This window comes from Heterodontus francisci, chromosome 22 (genome assembly GCF_036365525.1).
Source record: "Heterodontus francisci isolate sHetFra1 chromosome 22, sHetFra1.hap1, whole genome shotgun sequence".
Classification (NCBI taxonomy): Eukaryota; Metazoa; Chordata; class Chondrichthyes; order Heterodontiformes; family Heterodontidae; genus Heterodontus; species Heterodontus francisci.
This window is the reverse complement of record NC_090392.1, coordinates 67,683,177-67,697,273: the sequence shown is the minus strand read 5'-3', so window position 1 is coordinate 67,697,273 and position 14,097 is coordinate 67,683,177.

Below are 14,097 nucleotides of genomic sequence, written 5' to 3'. Positions count from 1 at the left end.
GGCAGGGCTAGCTGCCCTGTAAAATGGCATCAGTGCCTGCACACAGGCAGCTGATACCATTTCCAGGGACGGACAACCTGCCCCCTCCACATGGGGGGTGGGGTAGGCCACCCCGGCTATTTAAATGAGCCGCTGTGCTTAAGATCGCGGCCTGTCCTGGAAAAATTCTCCCCGCCATGACCCCCGACGTTGGAGGGCCTATAAAATTCATCCCACAGTGCGCCACTAGAGGGAGTTGATGATAAAGTTAATTATAAATGTTCAAGTTTACAGCAGCAATCCAGAAGGTAGTGCCACGTGTTTCTTCCAGAGATTCCAGATCTACCATGTGAGATCTTACCCCTGGCATTCTTATTCCACCCCACCCCCAACTCAATTCAAATTAGCATTCTTTCACCCGCCTGAGTTCATGCTACTCCATCTCCAAGGCCATAAGTTCTAGCTAGCACTTTTTCTCTTTTCAATTCATGTTGGCATTCTCCTTTCTAGCCCATTCCAGGGCACTGCTTCTGCCTTTGGCCTTCTTCCCCTTCACATACCCCATTCCTACCCCAAATTCCTTTCCAGCCCTCCATCTTGCCACCTTCTACACCACTTCTACCAGGAGTTCTGATGAAAGGTTCACAGACCTGAAATGTTAACTCTGTTTCTCTCCCCAGAAATGCTGCCTGCCCTCCTGAGTATTTCCTGCATTTTCTGTCTTTACTTCTACCAGAGTCCTGCTGCTCCTGGAGTGATTTCAGCCACTATATACTCAGAGGGAGTGGGATTTCTGTTTCCAGTGAGAATTCAAACTCGCACAATGCAGAGGCCATAACCCTTTCACAGCAGAAAAAGGCCCATCCTGCCTGATATTTGTTGTTAGTACATCAAACATAGTTAGCATTGATGTATGTCCACTCTTCATTTTTGGAGGCTAAAGTATTAATGAAGGTTAAATATCCAGTTGTGCTTATCATTAATCCACAATAAATTTCATGTTCATATGCACATTGTTTACTCCCTATTTATCCTTTTTATATTCCTTCATGGGCTTTGAGAGTCACTGGCATTTATTGCCCATCCCTAATTGCCCTTGAGAAAGTGGTGTTGAGCCACCTTCTTGAACCACTGGAGCCCCTGTGTTATAGGCAAGATTTTCACCCAGCAACAATGAAGGAACGGCAATATAGTTCCAAGTCAGGATGGTGTGTGACTTGGAAGGAAACTTGCAAGTGATGCTGTTCCCATGCATTTACTGTCCTTGTTCTTCTAGGTGGTAAAGCTCACGGGTTTGGAAGGTGCTGTCAAAGGAGTCTTGGCACTCCTCTTCCACTTTTCCCCATCCAATTCAACCTGGAATTGCTAATGCTGCTATTAAGTGTCAAACCTGGATCTGTAGTAGCACTCTTGTCTGAGTCAGAAGGTTGTGAGTTCAAATCCCACTCCAGAGACTTGAACACATCATCTAGGCTGCCTTTTGCGTGAGATGTGAAATGAAGGCCCTGTCTACTCTTTCGGGTAGCAGCATAAGATCCTATTGGACTATTTGAAGAAGAGCAGGGGCGTTCTGCAATGGCCTGACCAACATGTATCCCTCAACTAACACAACCAAAAAAAAGATCTCCTCATTTACCTTATTGCTGTTTGTGGGACCTTGCTGTGCACTAATTGAGTGCCGCATGCCTTGCATTACAAGAGTGACCAAACTTCAAGAGGTACTTCATTAGCTGTGAAGCACTTTAGAACTTCCTGAGGTCGTGAAAGGCATTATGAAAATGCATGTTCTTTCTCTTAATCATCTTTATGTGGTATGGATAATGTTTATTCATATACTTTTCCCATTACTGTTACAGGCAATGCTTAAGTCTTGTTTTCTTACTTTCATTACATAATTTTTCCCTTCATAAACTTAATTATTGAGTACTGATCAGAAATCCCTAATCTGCTATTAAATGAATAATTATGAATGGTTTATGGCGCATGAACCTAAATTGATTTATCCCCACCTATTGCTGAAACCTCAAACTAATTTATGACTTGGTTATCTCTCATCCTTGACTGTAATAGCTCTCCTTTAAAGGCAAGACTATCATTGTTTAAGGTACACACATTACTCAAGGAGCTCATCAATCAAATTTTAATTTTGATTGAAGCAACCCCCTACACCCTGTCTTTGACATTTGATTCATTCTACATACTACATTATTGAGTTCAGGTAATATAATTATGAAGAATTGAAAATGATGTGCAGAATAATTAGGACATAATCAAGCACAAAGAGACAAAAACTACACATAAATTTAGAAATATATATTCTTAATACTAATTCACTGAAAGAATGATAGTATATAAGTAGAGTAAATTTCATCATTAACCAGTTTCTGACTCAGATGCAAAATAGTTTTACACTGGAAGACGTGAGAATCGGGGTTTGCTCTCGCATACTGATTTCCTCAGCTTAGAGAATTAATTATTTTACTGACCTAGTGTAAACCTATTGCTGTATCATGACTTGACATTTTTATATGACAGTTGGAAGATAATCCAAAAGTTAGTATTAAAAGTAAAATGCTAAAAACATCTTAAATTTGACAACCAAGGATCTACAAAAGATGCTGGATGATATCTGTACATGGACAGAACATTGACAGATGAAATTCAGTGCAAGTATAGTACTCACATGGGACTATCTATCGAAGAAAAAAGATTGGATGAAATTTTTAAAGAAGAACTTGTATTTCTTAGGAGTTTACCATGTCCTCAGGATGCTCCTCTGCACTTCACATTCAATAAATTAGTTACAAAGTGTTCTTGGGCAAGTAAACATAATAAGCTGGAGTTTCGCTCGGTTGTACTGCTTTGTTTCAGTGCAACTCACATGAAATTGGCCAAACCAGGGCAAATGATTGTGGAATTCTAAGTGTAAATTACATTCAGTGTAAATCAAGTTTTGCGATCCTTGGTGCTAATTTAAAAACCATCGTGATAGAAGTCAGCCCGCCCACAAAACAGGACATGCCCCAAATCAAATTAATCACCTTTGTGCGTTTCCTCTAATTGTGCTTGATGCGGGCCTTTGAGGAAGCTCTTAAAACTAAGCTACATTTTAAGTGCAAGGACACGAATAGGCACGCCTTCAAATCTTTTGATTTTTTAAAAATTTACTGGTTCGTGGCAGATTTTACATTCCGCGATGTGAAAATGGATTTGAGTGGAAAGTTGAAAAAAAAACTCTGCAAAGCTGGCGTAATATTGGCCACAACTTGCAACTGGGTCACTGATTGCTCCCAAAGAGGAAAGTCACTGCCACACTCTAAGATAAGGTGTAGAAATAGTTTTGGATGAATTTAAATGGTAGACTTGGCACTTAACATGTCCAGGCATTGGAGAACATATCCTTGCTCTTTTCAATCATTTGAAGGCTTCTTAGTGGCTGTTTTTCCTTTTGGTTTAAAGTGTTTGGTGCTCACTTATTTAAATGCATGGCTTGACATGACAACTTTTTTTTTCTTTCAAAGATATATGAACCTTTCAAACCTTCTACAATCTTTTTAAAACCCAAGCTTGGTCCTGTCCAATCACTACTTCCTGGTTTACTACACCTCTCTTCAGCAAGTTCCATACATCCTTTAAAAAAGATGGAGTGTTGCAGATACTCTCCTCCCAAAATGCTATTTCCTGCCCATCTAACACATTCTCAGCAGATGTTCTTCTGCTTGCACTTGGAAGGATCACTTGGGCACAGCATATAGAAGAAAATCAAGTGCCCTCCATGCCTGTAATGGACTTATTTTCCCTCCATTCATTAATATGGCAAGAAAGTTGAATGGGCTTCATTACAGACATAAAACCCTACCCACCCAATTTCCCTCTATAAACTGCACCCAGTGATCCTATGTTCAAGCAAAGGTAAAAGAAATTCTATGCCCCACCCATCCCGATGTTCATACCAATTTGTTTTCTCTCTCTCTCTCTGGCGTTGGAGTAATCACCATGTAATTTGTATCTACAATATTATTTTTAAACATACTTTCCAGAGAATGCATGTATTTACCAGAGTACAGCAGACCAGTAACCTAATCTTTCCATGTTATTCCAAAAGAATCCAGCATACAATCTGACACAAAAATTCAATCCCCTTTCAACATGAGAACTATTTTTACATTGAGAGGTCAGCCCTCTTAAAAGGCTAAGGACCTGGCTTTACATTGCTGTGGTCCTGAGTATGAGACTCTCAGTTGAATACCAATACAAAGAAACCAAAAATGCATGACATTAGAGACAAGGAACTGTAGGCTGTCATGTTGTAGTGTTTTGAAATTGCACTTGCATTGTGCATTATGTGCTCTAGAGGCTGCTGTAGAACACACATGCTGCCAGAGTGAAAGTGAAACAAATACAGGAAATAAAATGGAAAAGCCTTTGTGTTCAGATGTTGCAGTCTTTGTCTCTCTCTTTGCCTCATACCTTATACCAAATTTGTCTAAACCTCACGCAAGACCCAAGGATATCACAATGGTGACATGGTAAACAGAAAAAGGATGAAAAAAATGGACACATTGCTTTCAGGTATGAAAGGTTTGGAAGGTTTTTGTCTACTTTCACTGTTGGAGACTGTGTTAGGCACACACAGGAAGCTTGTACCGTGTATACTCACACACTGATCGCTCCAAAATAGCCATCCTATCAAAAGAATTTACAATATCAGATCACTGCAGAGAAGTTTCCTCTGAAAGGAATGCGATCCCTGATCCCTTATTGCTGATCAATATGGCATTGTGTATGCCCAATATACCAGCTTTTGATGTGCATTCAGAGCCATTATTTGTATCCCCAAGTTGGCAAAAGTGGCTGCGACATTTCGAAGGCACGATGGTAGGTTTCACAATCACAGATGACACAAGAAGAAAGGCTTTGCTTCTGCACTATGTGTACCACAGCAAAAAGGCAAGAGAATGTAGCCAAAGTAGAGGCAAATGACCCTGAACATACTTTTGTCCTTTCTCTCAGACACAGCAAACAACCATATGTGACTGACCATTGGCTGCTCAGAGGTAGATGCTCTCATAGAAACAGCAGCATCTGTCAATGTCATGAGAGACAAAACATTCACTAAACATTAGGATTGCCCCATTCTCTGCAAACCAGGGAATATGAAAATTTTCCTTTACAACAGTGACAAACCGCTGAAAACCCTCGGGACTTTTGAAATGCCAGTCTCATTCAAAGACACTAGAATGAAAGCTGTATTCTACGCCATATCTGAAGAATGTGACACACTTTTCAGTTTCCACACAGCAACAGATTGGCATGATTGCTGTCACATACACGATTCCGTCGCATAACAAAAACATTCTCGAACTGCATGCTGATTGCTTCACTGGCATTGGCAAGCTAAAAGGTGTTACGTGGAAGCTGCATGTAGACCCTAATGGTGCCCCCAGTTGTGCATCAACGGTGACAAATACCATTTCATGTCAAGAAACAGACAGAGAAGGAACTTCAATGCCTACTGGACCTTGACATTATTGAGAAAGTTGGGTTTGAGCCTACCCCTTGGGTGTCACCGATAGAAGTCGTCAAGAAACCCAAGAGTGAGAACCAGAGTAGAATCTGCGTTGATATGCGATCGCCTAACCAGACCATACAACGAGAAGGACACTTGACACGGATAATCAGTGATATCATCGAGAAAGTGAATGGTGCTAAACATTTCACTAAACTTGACCTCAATGCAGGCTACCATCAAATCGAGCTTGCAGAAGTATCGTGATATCTCACTGTATTCTCTACTCACATCGGTGTTTTTCGATACAAGAGGCTCAACTTTGGAGTCAGCTCAGACAGTGAGGTATTTCAGCACTTGATTCAATCTGCACTTCAAGGACTTGAAAGCATGCTGACCATCAATGATGACATTATTATCTATGGCAGCAACAAAAAGAAACTCGAGACACGCCTACATGCATGCCTACAATGTCTCAGAGAATGTAACCTCACCTTGAACAAAGACAAGTGCTTGTTCAATGAAAGCAAAATTGAAATCTTTGGTCATGTGTTCAGTGTTTTTTTTATTCGTTTGTGGGATGTGGGAGTTGCTGGCTAGGCCACCATTTGTTGCCCATCCCTAATTGCCCTTGAACTGAGCAGCTTGCTAGGCCATTTCAGAGGGCATTTTAAGAGTTAACCACATTGTTGTGGGTCTGGAGTCACATGTAAGCCAGACCAGGTAAGGATGGCAGATTTCCTTCCCTAAAGGACATTCTACAACCAGATGGGTTTTTACAACAATCAACAATGGTTTCATGGTTAACATTAGACTAGCTTTAAATTCAGATTTCACTATCTGTCGTGGTGGTGGTGAGATTTGAACCCATGTCCCCAGAGCATTAGCCTGGGCTCTGGATTAATAGTCCTGTGGCATTACCACTACACCACGACTTCCCCTGGTATAGGAGCATCACCAGATCTACAGAATGTTGAAGTCATTGCAAATGCTGCGGATCCTACAAACGTACAAGAAGTACGTCTGCTAGGACCCGTCACGTACTGCAGTCGTTTCATTCCCAATCTCGCTATGCTCTCTGCCCTCCTACGCGATCTGACAAATGAGACCACCAAGTGGGAATGGACTAAATCACAGAAACAGGCGGTACACCAGATCAAACAACATTTGTCGGCAAGTTGCATAAATGCTTATTTCAGCCTTGAGAAAAACACCCATTTACTCGTGAATGCAAGCACGGTCGGCTTAAGTGCAGTTCTTGTACAGAAAGATAAGACGGGTGACCCATCAATCGTTGCGATGGCAAGCAGATCACTAACGCTTGTAGAGCAACATTATTTACAAAGAGAGAGAGAAGCACTTTCAATCACATAGGGTATCTTACACTTTCATCTCTACTTATATGGAAGCAAGTTTAAAGTAATAACTGATCGTAGACCACTAGCGAGCTTGTTCAACAATCCAGGTAACAAACCACCCACTCGAATAGAATGTCAGATACTCAAACTACAAGAGTATGACTTCCAAGTTGAGTATCAGCAAGTTCAACCCAGTGGAATATCTTTCACGACATCTGCTGCCTCCTCGTAAGAGAAAATGCCCACCATACCTAAGTGACTGTTATGAAGTGAACTATTTATGTTTAAGTTTATCGTTTACATTTTTAGAAACAAACCACCGAAACATGCAATGTCTCTCATTTACGCAGAAGGGGAGGGATGTAGTGTTGTCGTGTTTTGAAATTGCAGTTGCATTGTGCATTTATACTCTAGAGGCTGCTGTAGAACACACATGCTAGCAAGCTGAAAGTGAAGCTAAAACAGGAGAATAAATAGAGAAGCCGTTGTACTCAGCTGCTGCAGTCCTGGTCTCTCTGTCTTTGCCTTCTACCTTAAACTATATTTGGCCAGCTCTCGCTCAGGTCCTGAGGGCATCACAATGAAGGAACTGTCTGCTAGTCGGGCAGTGCAAAGAGATGAAACAATCTTTCTTTTTCAAAAGACTGGGGATGGTGAGGTTGGAGTTAGGGGTTTGGAGTTGGGGGGGGTGGGGGGGCGGGGGTGGTGGCAGGTGGTGGTGACGGGTGGTGAAGGATTGTCTTTAAATGTCATAATCGATTCAAGTCCCGACTTCACAATTGTTCTTCTGAAAAGCATTTTCGACATGAATAATTTGGGATGAGGCAGCAACATTTAGTCAGGAGAGCATAAAACGTGTTCAAAATGCATGAATCTTGCATTTGATGAGTGAAACCTGACAGGTCTGCTGACTTCCCAAATTGCCAGCAATATGTATGACGCATTTTATCAATTTTCACTTGAGTTGCATGCTGTAACATCCTACAGTAGGATAAAATTATCACTTCGACCATCTCCCCTCTTGAAATCCCTGATCATGAACTGTTTTACAGGACAATGACCTGCTACCTATTTTGGTGACAGAATACTGGCATAAATATTTAGAGGTATGAAAGGCTGTGCAGAAGAATCACTCATAATGCAGCTGCTTCAGCTTCTGATCGATGTCAGTCTATGGGATGAAATGGTTCAAAAAAAGATTCTAGGTAGTATGAGTTATTCAATCATATCAAGTTAATAAATTGAGCAGTTTTCCGACACATACAACAACACTCCTACTCTTTCTGCTTTTCCCGCTCGACATGTCCTGTTTTTGACCTGTCACCTAGATTAATCAGCAAAGGGATGTGCAACACAGCCAAAGTCAAGCTGTGCTTAGTGTTGGAGCTTCAAGAAATAAACAAAGGAGCAGCAATTTATTACAAACTTTAAAAACAGAGCAACAAGACTGCAAATCCATCAAAGCCCGCCGCAGAAAAGCTATGATAACAAAAGAGAAAGAATGTCATGCTAAGGACACATTGATAGATAATAATGGTAATGATAGTATCATTTTATTTGAGCATTTTGGTCATTACTGGTCCTGAAGTGCTCATAATAAATACCCCAGGGCCAGTAATGAGCATAATACCCAGACAAAATGATGTTATTTGCTGTATTCATTTTTCATTAAGCTAGCTTTTTTGAAGTAATATTCTAACATATTTGTAATAAAAAACAACTACCGGTACATAACACAGAACAAATCATAAAAAGATATAAATATATCTAAATATCTAAAGAGCTTCAGGTATTTAACATGTAGGTTGCAGTAATGGGGATTCAAATGACATTATAATATTTTACAACTGACATTTCATAACATTAACCAGGAATCCATTAATGGAAAGCACATCACATTTGCATAACATATAATTTATATTCCTTTTAAAATGTGAAACATTTGTGTTGTATGGCAAGAACTCACAGAGGATAAATGGATTTTCCAAGGTACAACACATTAATATAGCAGGGAGTGAGCAAGTATGCAAGACAATTGATTACAGCAAGTATCAATTCATGAATGGGGCAAAATCATATTGCGTTGCCATTTTAAAGCTGTAAAATAGTATGGTAAAATGTCAAATAATTGAACTGCATCACCCTTTGAGAGCTGGGAAAGCAATTGTGTGATAAAATGAAAATGTAATTAGAATTTTGCTTGTTTATTGATTTGCTCAGCCAATCCGTATGTTCTGTTTAGTTGTACAAATAGCAGGCCCACTTAACAATCTAGCTTTGGATGCTATACAGTAGGGCATAAAATGATATGGGTACCTTGCAGGTTTGGGTCCACAATTCTGCATTTTGTCATCAGGAGGGAATGAAATGTCGGCACGTTCCTCACATCAGTTATAGAAAAATGGGCAGTTGCTTGGTCAAAGATGGTGTGGGGTACTTCAGGGAAGGACAATCTTTCCCAAAAAGGGAGAATTTTTAAATCAGAGCATTTGTGTTAGAAGCCGCACTTGTTGCACCAGCATAGCATTTCTATCAGAAATTGCCTTTCATTATTTCTGAATCAAACAATTGAAGTTAGTGCAGAATTATGGATTAATCCTTCCCACAACAAGATGGATTTAGATTGCTGAAGCTCATTTTAATTATTAGAGAGGAGAAAACTTTTACACCATTAGGATGGCGTTCTGAACCAATGTCTCTTGGGCAGCATTCAAACCAACCCTGTGCATTGACATACAGGGAAAGAATAGGATAAGGTAAAACCACATGATCGCAGTGCCTAGATTATACACGACATAAGTTTGTGAGGAAAACTGTGCCTACGAATTTTGTAATATGACAGGTCGTTTAAAGAAAGGTTCCAAATATCACTACTTCTTTCTGTAATTTAATTTCTGTAGCGAGGATTCCAGAGTGTCCAAACCATCAAATTAAACACTGGAGTTCAATATAAATTATTCCCAATGAATTATGAACTCGCTTCCTTGTGTAGACTACATAATGGTATACTCATTCCATGGGGGATTTTTAATATTGAGCACCACACCCCACCCACCCATGCCCACTGCCTTATATATTTTTGTTTTCTACACCATTTGCATGCCATTAAATGGTTAACTGATTGTGGCTTATGGTTATTCAGCGATATTAACTGGCTTTTTAACACTTCCCTATTTTACAGTGTCCTGGAGCTGTGCTAAAATATTCAGTTTATCACCCACACAGCGGTCTATCCAGTAAAACAGCAGAAGAAATCATCCTGACAATCAGCTGTGAACTGCAATTAGGAGCCGTTTAAACAACTGAAATAGCACTGGGAGGCCAGGATAGCTGTTTATTACTGAAGAATTGAGCATTGCACAGTAAGGGAGGGCAGGATTACTGATCACACCATCACCTAATGCTCTACTCTCACAGAGAGCTGTGGAGATGTTGAGCGACTGCCCAGCAGCAGTGGCATGCCTGGAGTAATCACTGATCACATGGCTGGCTGCTCATTATGACGTTACATCGACCATCAACCATCCCTGCACAAGTGACAGTCGAAGTCATGTAAAGCAGGAAGGATCAGACAAGACTAAGATAGGTGCAGGGCCCTCACGATGCACGTCATCACCAAGGTCAAGACTCTCAATGAACCCTTTAGCCAGTCGGCACTCTCACTCCTTCCCCAAGAAACTCCTGCCATGGAAGCTCAGACAGCTACTATGGCAAATTGCCACACTACCTGAGCTCACTCCAAGTCCCATTCACCCATCATCTCTGGGCTGACTGGCCTACATTGGCTCCTGGTTCTGCAACATTTCAAATTTAAAATTTACATCCTTGTGTTCAAATCTTTTCATGGCCTCCTCCCTCGATCCTATCTCTGTTTTCTGCTCCAGCCCTCCAACCCTCTGAGAGCTCTGCCCTCCTCCAATTCTGGCCACGTGTGCATCCCTGATTTCTATCAGCCCTTATCGACAGCCATGCCATCAGCTGCCTGAGACCTAAGTTCTGGAATTCCCTCCTTAAACATCTCTGCCGTTACCTCTCTCGTCCTCTAAGATGCTCCTCAAAGCCTACTTCTTTCACCAAGTTTTATGTGGTTCAGTATCAAATTCTATTTGATAACGCTCCTGTAAAGCATCATGGGATGTTTAACTCATTAAAAAGCGCTATATAAATGCATGTTGTTCTGGTTGTTGCCACCAAGGAGGCTCTTTGGGCTACTATGGCAGCTCATACTGCTTCCATGAAAGTTCAGATCATTATCATCTTAGAAGTTCTTTTGGATGAGCTGCTTTCTAAGAGCTTTGGCAGCTCGAGGCACTGGTGGTCAATGCTGTTCCTGCTCTTGTGCAATGTTCTGCTCTTGTTCCTCCTTCTGCTGCACTTCTTGCTGTCCAGATGGTAAGAACAAGTTATATAGCATGCAGCTTTCGGAATTATTTATAACTTTAATACCTCCCACTTTGGGTGTTGCAATGAAGTGCATGGACGGGAACACACAAATACAGTCTCTCTATTTAACCATTAACACACTGATTACTTAGGAAACACAACTGGACCTGTCTTAGAGTCTTCAAGTGCCCGGTGGACAAGCTGATGATCACTTAAAGTCTGTGAATCTTTAGACATCTTCTCCCCATTAGACCAGGACACGTTTGTCCTAACTGATTGTAGTGAAAATGCCAGATATTGTATTAACTCTTACGTTGTTTGAGTCCACACTTTGTTCATGATTCTCACTTGCACATCTCAATGAATGGTTCATTCAGGCACGCCTATACCCCTTGTTGTTCATGATTGGGGCAAACTTTAGTGGGGTTACTTCATCAACCATGTCTCTTGTTGCAATTTAAAGGGGTTTTATCTCAAGGTTGTACCACTCCATTCTGCTAGTCCCATAGCAACTTAAGATTTGTTCTTGGTTACCAGCTGACAAGTCAATGTCTATTAAACGTTCCTGTTTAACCACCTTTAAAGTTCTTGGCTGGGATTTAACCCTGGGCGGACAGGAGCCAGCCACTGATTGAAAAGTTGGTGGCGAACCCGCTTCTGCCTCACCTGCGGATCCGACCCATATTTTGCAGGTCGCCAGGCTTTAATTGGTGTGAGGCAGGATTTCCATTCGTTTGAAGTAGGAAGTCCCACCTAATGGAGCTGCCGGCCAATCAGCGAGCCGCCAACTAATTGTCCCAGCAGTACCACTGGGAGTGGTAGCCACTGCTGGGACTACACCCAGCTTGAAGAAGAAGATGTTGGGGAGCCCGGAACAGAGGTAAGTTTTGGTTGCCTCGCTGGGGGTGATCAGTCAGGCCCCTGCCAGGCAAGGATGGTTGATTGGGTGGACAGTGTGGGGGGGTGCGTGCGTGATGAGTGTTGGGGGTGGTTGGGGCAGCGGGGGCCCGATCATGAGGCTGCACCCCCCCCCCCCCTCCGGGTTGTCACAGAGCCACCTGCTTTTGTCAGGCGGCTTCTCTCGGGCCTCAGCCACCCGACTAGCCACGGGTAAAATCCCCGTGGAGGCGGGCAAAGACCCTTAAGTGGCCTTGATTGGCCTGGGCGGGCCATTTTTTGCCACCACCGCACTGCATAAAGTGGCAGCAGAGGCAGGAGCAGGTCGGGAAGGGCTCCCGGAGCCTCCCGTTCCATTTAGTTTAGTTTAGTTTAGAGATACAGCACTGAAACAGGCCCTTCGGCCCACCGGATCTGTGCCGACCATCAACCACCCATTTATACTAATCCTACACTAATTCCATATTCCTACCCCATCCCCACCTTTCAATTCCCTACTACCTACCTATACTAGGGGCAATTTATAATGGCCAATTTACCTATCAACCTGCAAGTCTTTGGCATGTGGGAGGAAACCGGAGCACCCGGAGGAAACCCACGCAGACACAGGGAGAACTTGCAAACTCCACACAGGCAGTACCCAGAATTGAACCCGGGTCGCTGGAGCTGTGAGGCTGCGGTGCTAACCACTGCGCCACTGTGCCGCCCATTGACGCCCCTCCCCCCACCATTCCGCTCTCTGGGGGTAGAGGGTGTAAAATTCAGTCCCTCTTTTGCATTAAAGTTCTCCTTGTTGTTAGGGATGTTTAAAACATATGTTTCCTTCACAGCAGATGTCCACCAATCTTGTTATGCAATCAGAGCTGTACTGCAATAGCTCATCTCTAATGATTCAGGCAATAATGGAACCATTGCTTGAGCAAGCTGACTGGCTGCTGCACAATGGTTCTGGTGGCAGCATGTCTCTCAGTGTATGCCACCTTTTTGGTGCAAGGTACCATAGCTAGCCTTCTTTGTGAAGCCGTGTGCCTGAGATCTTGCTCCTCAGAGAAGTTCAGATGGGAGATGTACTCCTTGAAGACCCACTGTGGGTTTGGCCTCCTGCACAGTGTACCCGTCCTCCTCCATCTTCTCCCATAAACTCCTGCTCTCTCATGATTTATTCACTAATCCCCCTTGTCCTCCAACCGCAAAGACACCTCTGACAGATAGCCCATGACTGCAGTAAAACTATTTTTCGAAGCCAGACAAAAGCAGTCCAGCAAAAGAAAAAACATATTTTCAGAAGGCAGAATTAATCCCAGAGGTTAACCAGCAACCTTAAACGACAAAACAACAGATAACCTGTATGTAGTGGATGAATCCTTTAAATAGCACTGCTGGGGCCTTAACAGATATCTTTGCAACATCTGTAAACACGGGTGAGGTTCCGGAGGACTGGAGAATTGCTAATGTTGTCCCCTTGTTTAAGAAGGGTAGCAGGGATAATCCAGGTAATTATAGACCGGTGAGCCTGACGTCAGTGGTAGGGAAGCTGCTGGAGAAGATACTGAGAGATAGGATCTATTCCTATCTGGAAGAAAATGGGCTTATCAGTGATAGGCAACATGGTTTTGTGCAGGGAAGGTCATGTCTTACCAACTTAATAGGATTCTTTGAGGAAGTGACAAAGTTGATTGATGAGGGAAGGGCTGTAGATGTCATATACATGGACTTCAGTAAGGCGTTTGATAAGGTTCCCCATGGTAGGCTGATGGAGAAAGTGAAGGCGCATGGGGTCCAAGGTGTACTAGCTAGATGGATAAAGAACTGGCTGGGCAACAGGAGACAGAGAGTAGCAGTGGAAGGGAGTTTCTCAAAATGGAGACGTGTGACCAGTGGTGTTCCACAGGGATCCGTGCTGGGACCACTGTTGTTTGTGATATACATAAATGATTTGGAGGAAAGTATAGGTGGTCTGATTAGCAAGTT